Here is a 10,866-nt window from a genome sequence, read left to right on the forward strand (position 1 = left end):
ATTTAATACATGCGTGTTCTGTACAGTTTTAGACACCAAAAATATAACGTAAATCAAAATAATAAAATGATGAGTCTTGAGTACGCTCCATCATCTCAAAAGCTGGCATCGGTACCTGTCTACTGATGACCTGAGAATACAGGTTATTTTGAAAGAGTTTATCAGCATTAAGCTGGTGAGTTCATAAGTATTTTAGTGTCAATGATCATTGTCAAAAACGTTTGAACTTGTCCCAATGTATAAGTTTGTAAAAATGTAAATAAATGTTTAAAAGTATTTGCAAAAGTTTGAATCTCTCAGAAAATCCTATATTTTCTATAAAAGTAACCTTCTACCAAGGCTTAACTGTTTTGTAAACTCGTCTGTTGTAAAAGTGTGTGATTACCCAAGTATAACTATCATTTGATAAAATATAGTGTGTACATTAATGCTTAAGTGAGATTATCACCAAAATATGTAATGGGTAAATCATTGTAGTACTGTAGTTTTGTATAATAAGAACTACTGTTGTACTAATTACTACTACCTTAAACCGGATTTATATTAAGGTATAATGTGATGATTGCACCATACTATCGACTGATAACAACGACATAAAGAACGGTCGTAATAACGGAATGACGTTTGGCACCCGCAGACCTGCAGGTCCGGCTGTAGCTAGCAGCAAGGTGTAGGATAGTCAATCCAGTATAGATCTATACGCAAACTCAACGCTCTCCCTCCAAGAGAATTCTGGCTACAACTCGGGCCATGACATTTAAGGCATGCTCCGATACAGTGGATCACATTTGTTATCGTATTCTTGCATGTGTGATGAAATGTTTCTTGTTCTAGTATAGTCGTATATGTTCACGTAGTATAGTTGTATATATTCTCTTCCTATTATAGACTCATGAATGAACTGACTCATTGATCTAGCAGTTGTAATAGTGTGATTCTGTGTTACCCCGATGGTAACTTGTTAACAGTGTGTTTAGTACGTATGATTATGGAAGTACTTTTATGTCTATATATGTATATTTGATATATAATTAATATGGAAACGACCTTCGGATGGTCACCCAAAATCCTATCAGACCACATCCAAATCGAGGAAAAGGAAACAAGGTGGATAGCCTTCCTAAGCCCTTTAAACATTATTTATACGTCTATACATATATGGGCATGCAATTTGTAATATAAAAGCATAAATAAGTATTTATAAGGCATTTGAAACATAAGTATTATTTTTAACGAAAGATTGACTTGATGTCAATCTATAAAACCATTTGAAGGTGTAGATTTGATTAAAACAGTTTGAGTATAAGGAACATTTGCTTAAAACACAGTTGCAGTGTAAATTCGAAAAGTAAATGGGTTTGGAAAACATTTAGAAGTAAAACAGTTTGATAGATAGTTTGAATAGTGATAAAACCACTGATTTCCCTAGTTATTAATCACATGTGATTAGTACAATCACGTGTGGTTGAAACAATAACTATAAGTATTTAACTTGTATCCCCCCCTCCCTTTTTGAAAGCATATAAAAGCATTTAGAATATTTAACAGGTTGATTAAGGGGTATGAAACTCACTTGATTGATTGAAGAAAGCGAGATGGAAAACCGGGCAGAGTCTCGTCTCAGAAAACGGATTTTTCTCGGGATTCTCGGGAATCTAGGGAGTAAAATCGACCCTCGGGACTTGAGCAAAAAGACCAGAGCTTCGGGTTATAACGGGCACGGAAAACGAGACAAAGTTGTGAGAGAGAGGAGAGAAATGAGCAACATTTTCGGAAAGCCTCGCATCCTATTTATAGGAAGGCTGAACCGCCTCCGAACGCGGGGCGTACGCTCGTACGCAGCGCGTACGCGTACGTCATGCATGACCGAAGCCTCGACTGCCTCGGTTCGGATGGGACGGGTTGCTGGGTACGCGGGTCGGATGGGACGGCGGGTCGGATGGGACAGCGGGTCGGACGGGTCGGAGCTTCGGACGGGTCGGACGGTTTAGAACTCTTCGGATAGTGCGACGTGGACGATCCGAGACCCTCGATCTCAGTACGCGGGGCGTACGAAGGTACGCAAGGCGTACTTCGGTCCAATCCGATGACTCCTCTTCGGATATTACCGGGAATTTATAATTAAATTCTTATTTATTTTAAATAAACTTCAAAAATTCATATCTCTCTCATACGAACTCCGTTTTTGACGTTCTTTATATCCACGCGAAGGTGAGACCATGATCTACAACTTTCGTTTAGATTCCGCTGGCAAATTCCGAAATCATTTTTATTATTTATTTATTAAAATGACGTGATTAAGGAATTTCTTCAAAAATTCATAACTTCCTCGTCCGAGGTCAGATTTGGACGTTCTTTTTATGTACGCAAACCTTGATATGATTCCTATTACTTTATTTAATCCGAATAAGATTTTAGGAAGGTTACATTTTGACCTAAATTTGATCGGTTTTACATTACATTGACTCGAAATATCGGGTTGTCACAGCGTGCATAAAAAGATAGTCCAAATCTGACTTCGTATGAGGAAGTTATGATTTTCTGAAGTTTCGACATAGCAGTATGCAGCTCGATTACTCGATTTGAGATCAAGCGATTTTTTAGCCGAAACAATCTAAACGAGAATCGAAGATCTCATCATTAGTAGTGCAACAATAAAAAGACAGACGAAAACGGACGTCAGACGAAGAAGTTATGAATTTATAACGGAGTTTTCCTGTCCCGGCCTACTAAAAATAAATAATAAAAATAAAATCAAAATTAGTCGACGGAGTCTAAACGAAAGTTATAGAGCGTAGTCTCACCTACGCGTGGATATAAAGAACGCCGAAAATAGAGTTCGTATGAGAAAGATATGAATTTTTTAAGTTTATTAAATAATTAAGATATTTAATTTTAATAACATTTCGGATATTATCCGAAGGAGGAGGAGTCATCGATCCTATCCGAAGGGTACGACCCACGTAACTTTTAAGTACGCCCAACGTACTTCGGTTTTGTGCGGTCCGAAAAAGAGACGCGTAGCACCACCGAAACGTCGCCACCTGGAGGTCTGATTCGGAGTACACCCGGCGTACCGGATCATTACGCCCAGCGTAATGCGAGGACTCAACCTCTATAAAAGGGTGCGAGGGCAGTCGGCCTTTTTGCTCCTTTTCTCTTCCCTCTCTGTCGTTTTACGTTGAATTTCGTGCAAGAAATATCCCGAAGCCCCGTTATCATTCACGAGTCCTGAAGCAAGTCCCGAAGCCCCGAAGATCCCGAGAAATAAAATTTCCGAGCCGAAGCTCCACCCGCAAGAAGCCTGTTTTTGGTGAAGATCTCCCGGTTTCACTAAAGAATACTACTTCTACAAGCCGTAGTGCTGTCTGATCATCTTCTGATCAAGTGAGTGTGTAGTGACTTTCTTCTAACACATAATTATGAAGTATTTTATACCAAATACGTGTTATGTGTATATTTTGTTGTTATATGTGTGAATGTATATTCACTTTATTCTATCTCATAGATATGAGTTATTCTCTATGAAATACGTGTTATGCGTATGTGTCTCATCTGTTGTTTGGAATATGTATTGAATGAGAATGCCATACAGGTTTTAAACTATGTATAAAAATATATATATTTATCTACTAATATGTTGGGTAGAACATGGGTAGATAGTTGATGTGTGATAAACAGATGAGAGACCTCGATGTTGTTTTTTTATTCAGTCATCTAGCGGAGTTTAGATGACGACCACAGACTTTTCTAGACAGTCTTGTGGAACACTAGCAGGCTCGCCACCTGTAGGTGTTAATAAACTTGGGTGTTCATTCGCTGTACTCTATCCCCTCATGGTTGCCTTATTTGACATATATTGCTGGAAACCCCCGAATGCATGTGTTGTCGCCCCAATGAAATATTCTAAAACTAGGTCCCTTGTGTTAGTTGTTTTAGGGACGTAAAGTGAGAATAACGGGAATCGGTAATTGGGTTATTGTTGGTTGATGAAAATAAATTTAATTACTTATTGTGGGTTGAAAGCCCTATATGCTCACCAGGCTCCCAAGCCTGACCCACTTAGTTTTCTTTGTATTACAGGTAGTGGCGCCAGAGCATAAGTTGGATGACTTGTCAAGTTATTTTTGAATTATAGACCTGTTGTTGTAAATAACTATTGTAAGGTCTGTATTGAAATGTTTATGCTTTTGGTCTGTTTATCGGAACATGACATCCCGAGTATTTTAATATAATGAAAAATACATATCTTTAAGAAATGCTTTGGTAAATCTTACTTTTTTTTTCATATTTTGTTTTGGGAACAAACTCCGCAACTCTTTTAATCAAAGGATTACTCTGAAGTAATTTTAAAAGCATAAATTAAACCGGTCTTTTCTGGCTGCGATTTTGGGAATGTCACATCATCTTTGGTCTGGTCTATTGTGGATTGATTTCAAGAGCTTCAAGGAACTCAAAGATGGTATCCTCTTCAGTATCGACCACCATAACATGTGATTGAAGCTTTTTCTCGGGAATTTGTGGATATAATCGTTCATTTACCAAAGTTGTTACTTGACCAAGTTGGGCTTCGAGATTTTTGATCGATGCTTGATGATTTCTTAATAATGCTTGCTTGTCAATCATCATAGCTTGTTGATCTTTCATCATGGATTTTTGGTCCTTCATCATCATCCTTTGATCATTTATTTCATGCATCTGTCTCATCGTGTCTTTTCTCTGAAGCCTCCATGAATCTAGCTAGCATGGTCTCAAAATCAACTTTCTATTCAGGTGGTAGTTGTTCTTTTTAGTAGATGCCTCGAACAGTCCGCCTATATTTTTCTTCTTTTTTCTTCTTATATTCTTCATACGGAAACCACTCCTTCTTTGGTTTCCTCCAATTTTCATCATATTTATCTCCGCTTGAGTAGAAAACTTGTACCTTCTTATTCCCATTATCATCTAAGTGGCAGTCTTTGGTCAAGTGTGGACCATTGCATCTTTCACATCCGACTCTAATAGCATGAATTTACTGGTCCATCCTTGTCATCCTCCTGTCCATAGTATTCAACATTGCTAGCACAATAACCATGTCTTCTGATGTTCCACTACCAATTCCCCTTGTCCCATCTTGTCTTGGATTATGGTACTCACGAGAATGCTTGGAGAATTCTTCAATTAACTCCTTGATTTCACCCAAATTTTTCTTAGTAAGCGGTCCTTGGGAAACAAGGAGTTGCCTTGTCATGACATTCACCCCGTCATAAAATATAGACACTTCTTGCTGTATGTTAAGGTCATTTTGAGGGCAGTTTCTTAGTAACCCTATATATCGCTCCCATGCCACATAAAACGACTCACCCGGTTGTTGTTGAAAGTTGGCTATTGCCTTCTTGAGTTTAGATATCTTTGATGGTGGGGCAGAATTATTCTAGGAATTGCTCACACATTTGTGCCCAAGTAATAATTACACCTGGTGGAAGTGCCTTCAACCAATCCTTTCCAGCTCCCTTAAAAGTGACAGGAAGCATCCTTAACAAGACTGTCTCTCTAGGAACATTTGAGACATTGAAATAGTCTACAATGTCATTGACCTCATCTAAGTGTTTGTAAGCACCCTCATGATTCTTTCCAGAAAATGGTACATCATTCAGCGCAATAAGAATGTGTCCTTTTAGCTCGAATGTTGATGCTGCTGGAATTGCAGGTTGTACTAAACATGGACCATCATCATCTCTGATTCGCTTCTTGACTCTCCCACGTTCTTCCCTTTCTTCTTTCCAAATACTTATTTAAGATCTTTGAAAGGGGACTTCTTTGGTGTTTGCTTTACTCCTTCGTCCTTGTTCGTCTTTTTGTGAAGAGCTAACTCGGGATCTTCAAGTAGTGGTACCAATGGTGTGCTGGATCCTTGGGTCATGAACTGCAGTGAAAAAAAATAAAAACGTAAATCTGAACAAAAACTAACTAAAAATTGCCTACAGACTGGCCACCATGACATGGTAAACATCACCACCTCGTGTTGTCACATAAAATCTATATAGAAAATAAAAACGAAGGAAAATGAAGAATGACTGGGCTCATATCATGAGCTTAAGGCTCACGTCGTGAGTTTAGCACCGAAACAAAAAACTAAGCTGAAAATTAACTTTTTGCAGGTTTTACCCAACAAAAGGATCGATTCACCTAAAGCAAATAAATCAACAATCAAACAAGCCATTCCCCGGCAACGACACCAACAACTTGGTGCGTCTAAAACAGCTACACCTAATTTTACCTCCTAATCTACTAGCTATTCGACCCACGACAGTGTACCACTTCGCAAATAGTATAGCACAAAAGTCAGTATCGAACTCATGAAGCGGTTTTAATTAATTAATCTAGTCACAACTTAATTAACCTAAAATTCTAGCAAAGTAAATTGGTTTATATCTAATTTTGCAAGTTTAGATAAACTTAAATTATCAACAACTAATTCAATCAATTATGAAAAGCACTCTTCTTAGTTCGAATCCACTTTCCCTCATTATTTAGCTATTAATTAAGGATAATTCTCATTGGTTACCAGTTAATATTTTATTAGCAATTCAACTCCAAATTTACTAATGTTGAATTAATTCATGTAGATCTGTGCATAGTCACACACGATTTAACACAAAATCAATTATTAAATGGATTGGAGTTATATAAGGTTGATTAGGTAAACACAATATTATAATCAAAATATGTTCTCTAGCATGGGCAAAACTAATACTTTGATTACTTAACTAAGATTGGTTTGATCCTAGCTCTAGCAATTTAATGGTCACTAAATTACTAGGTGTCAAGTTCATGCAATTCAATATTCACTAACTACACAGAACATGAGTTTAAGCAATCCTAAGTATCAAGTTCTAACATGCTAGGTATAAACAATTCTTCTTCTTCTTCCTTGGTGTATTACAAAGTTTCTAGCCTCTAAAATTCTGAAAATCGTCTTCTGGAAACTCTCTCCAATCCAGCCAACCTCCCATAATCGTGGATATCAAGGTTATATATATATATATATATATATATATATATATATATATGAAATAACTATACTCATGTCTTGAGTAAGGTATCTCACGTTGTGATCTCGGTAGAAATTTGTATCCAACACGAATTCTTACTTCCAGATGTTTATCTTCTAGAATATCTATGCTCACGTCGTGAGCCTTAACTACTCACGTTGTGATAACGTATTTTGGTGAATTCTTTATCTTTTAAGTAATTCTCCTCCAAAGTTCCAATCCTTGTCGCTTTCAGTCCTTTTTCTTCAAGATGACTTCATTTGGATGCCAGATGTAATTTAATCTTATAAGTACCATTTATCTATGCAAATAACCAAAATATTAATCAAAATGTATTCAACTATTGCCTAAAAATATGTAAAAATATCGCAATATCAATACTGTTGAGCCCTGGCTACAGAACAAAACCCCGAACCCATCCTGGTGCCCTCTTCATAGATAACCAGTTCTCCCCCACTTGGGGTTCGAACTACCACACACTGAGGCTCACAATCAATCACCGCACCAAAACGGCTCAGCAAGTCTATACTCACAAGAATGTAGACATCCCCCATGGGGATAGGGATCAAATCGATTGAAAAGGATACCCCGAAGATCTCCAGATCACAACCATGATATACTAAAGAAGCAGAAACCCCATGTTCATTGGCGATAGAAACTCGCAACGGACACTCTAGCTCCCCTAAGGGCATATCAAACTCCCTACTAAACGACAGAAAAATAAAGGATCAACTCGTACCCTAGTCAAACAACACTAAGGCAGACAATGAGTTCACTAGCAACGTACCTAACAAAGGTAAAAATGTATAAGCATAACATAAAAATAATCAACAAGATATAGGATAGAAACATACCAGTCACAACATCTGGAGCTATTGTGGCCTCCTTGGCAACGATCTTAAAAGTGCGACCCGATCCCTCCGGGGCTCTACCTTCCCCTGGCGCCCATCTGTGATCCACAAAGTAGCTGGCGTGGGGGCCTGTGTTGGCTTGGCGACAAGAAACGAACAATTAACCTTCACATGGCTAACCTGACCATAATGATATCAAATCCTGGTACTCTGGACATGGGCCAACTGGCGGAAATCCCTCACATAGTGCCCCTCCCTGCCACACTTGTGGCATACGCATCCTGATCGACAAGCCCCGCCATGAACCTTTCTGTACTTCCCATAAGTGCGGCCTCGTTGACCTCTAGACCTAGAATCAGCGGTTTTGAACCGCTTGGGCGTCAGCTGAGACTGTGTCAGGGCCGATATCTACTCCCTCAACTGAAGATCTATCTCAATCTCACGCCGCCTGGCGGCCTCCTGCAACTCCAACAAATTATCATACCGTTGGGTGGAAACAAACTGCCTGAAATCCGTCTTGAGCATGCTCAAGTAACGGGTCATCTGAGCCTGCTCCGAAGCAAACTCAGGGCAAAATATGGCCCTCTGAGTAAACATCTTGGTGATCTCAGTCACCGACTCCAATCCCTGCCTCAGATCGAAAAATTCTTAGGCCAACCTCTCATACTCAACCTGTGGCACATATCGAGTATGAAACATCTCCATGAACTAATCCTAAGATACCACAACCCTATGCTATGCAGAATATGATCTCGTAACAAGTCTCCACCAATCCTTCACTCCGGACCTCAAGAGGTTGGGAGCGCACTTGACGTTCTGGTCAACTGGGCAAGAGCAGGTGATTAGGAATCCCACAACATCAGATAGCCACCTCATCGCAATGATCGGATCCTAAACTACATCGAAAGTCAGGGGCTTCATATTATCAAAGTCCCAATGCTGAAAAACCCAACCCGTTCCGACAGCTGCGGACACTGCAACAGCAACAGTCTCAGCAATGGTTGCTTATCTGTCATCAAAGAACCCCATTATCCCATTCTTAATAGACCGAAATAACTCTGGTATTTGATCCCAAATGATGGCCATAACCTCCCCATGGAGAATCTCCCTAATCCTGGCATCCAACTCATCAGCTCCAATCTGCATGCAAGCTCATGATCCCGATCCATATCTGGTCTCAAATCGCCTTATAGTCACCATACTAAAATACACCAAAGAGATATCATATAACACATATAACCAAAACGGGGAACCAACCCCCAATAAATCCCTAGGGATTGTGACTTCCTTGCTACACGTACGGGTCCCGTGCGTTCAGTAATTCGGGCCCATACCACCTTCCACACCTACTCGATGTTATCTTAGAGGATCATTACAATAACCCTAACAATAAAATTCCCTCTATCATACTCATTCACTCTACCATCACTTCCCAAAGGAAGGCTACACATATCAACTAGCCAGACGACCCCACATAACTCATCCTACCATTAACTGCGACACGAACCTCCATTGGTTCCAAATAACTATTGCATGAATACTATCACATACTACATGACTTAAACAATCTTAGGATAAAGGTTTCAATCCCACAACGATTGGACTCAAACAAGAGCTGCACATCAGGACCAGTTTCCTTACCCCAAGACTATTTAGCCCATGCAATATGCGACCTAGCGCATTCATTCAACAACTAGTTCACACACGAAAGATTCATACAACAATCAATAGGGTACACTACAGGAGATAAGGCATCAAATATCAGCAAATTCTATCATACAATTCTTGAGGATCCCTTTCCTGTTACTAGCATGCTTCTTTAATCATAACACAACATAATCTCAAATAACTTGTGTGGTAGAATGGGGTCACTTACTGGCTCCGATTGATTGTAAACCTTTCATCCTCCTCTATTATTTTGAAAACCATTTGAAATTTGTTTTTTTAAATCTTTTTCCTTAGTTTGAGATTGGATTCACATGAGTGTTCCTCTAACTCACTCAAACCAAGGCTCTGATACAATCATGTAACATTCATAAAATTTCATAAAAATTTAAACTTTTCAAACCAACCAAAATCATAATTGTTTACATTATAGTTTTGAAAACATGTATATCATCAGAGTTTTCCCAAAATCATAAAAAATAACATGAGGAGGCGCACGATCATGCTTTCACCTTTCTGCGATCCTCTGAGTTACCTAAAACATAATCCAAATCTGTATGTCCAAAGCTTAGTCAGTTTCCCCCAAAGTACCAACAAAACACAAAACCAGAATAATATAATAAATAACATACATACAAAGCCTTCAGTCCGACTAAAACGCCCCACCAACGTACAGTCTATCTGGTACGCTTAAAGAACCTTCAGCATTACTGGTACGCCACATCGGGCCTTCAGTCTATTTGGCACGCCCTGGGTCTATTGAACTTCAGCACAAGGCAGGTCCACCTCAACCCCAACTACTCATACAACATGTCGACACACACACACACACACGTATATATATATATATATATATATATATATATATATATATATATATATAATAGATAATCATGTAGTTAACCATCGAGTAACAAATAGACAGATCATACAGACCGCTAAGCATAGCATCATCCTAATTACCATGATACAGATCTAACATATCACTACAATTCTCAATCATGCTATAATTAGGATAACAATCCAAAAGGGTTGGCCGTGGTGCCTTCGAACCAAAATTAGTGTGAGGAACACTCACCTCACAATGATGAACCGCACATAAAACCTCTTGCTGCTGGCCTTCTAAAGTCCCCGAACTATAACAACAAACAAACAACAAATTAATAAGTTGATTCCCATCCTTGACTAATAACTCATACTTAGGGTAAATGGCCAATTTATCCTTCCCCATTTGTACCAAGACCAAGGCCCAATTCTTGATCCAAAAGCCCCAAATTATATAAGACCCATCATGGGCCCAATTTTCCAAATTAGAC

At 38.9% G+C, this 10,866-nt stretch overlaps 1 non-coding gene across 1 annotated transcript; it reads left to right on the forward strand.

The window, feature by feature from the left end:
• The first annotated feature begins 5,276 nt into the window (after nt 1-5,276).
• Nucleotides 5,277-5,383, forward strand: LOC111902314 (small nucleolar RNA R71). The gene has a single exon (XR_002853735.1). It is a non-coding gene; the product is annotated as a small nucleolar RNA R71 (small nucleolar RNA).
• The last annotated feature ends 5,483 nt before the right edge of the window (nt 5,384-10,866 follow it).

The sequence above is a fragment of the Lactuca sativa genome, chromosome 1 (genome assembly GCF_002870075.4).
Source record: "Lactuca sativa cultivar Salinas chromosome 1, Lsat_Salinas_v11, whole genome shotgun sequence".
Lineage (NCBI taxonomy): Eukaryota > Viridiplantae > Streptophyta > Magnoliopsida > Asterales > Asteraceae > Lactuca > Lactuca sativa.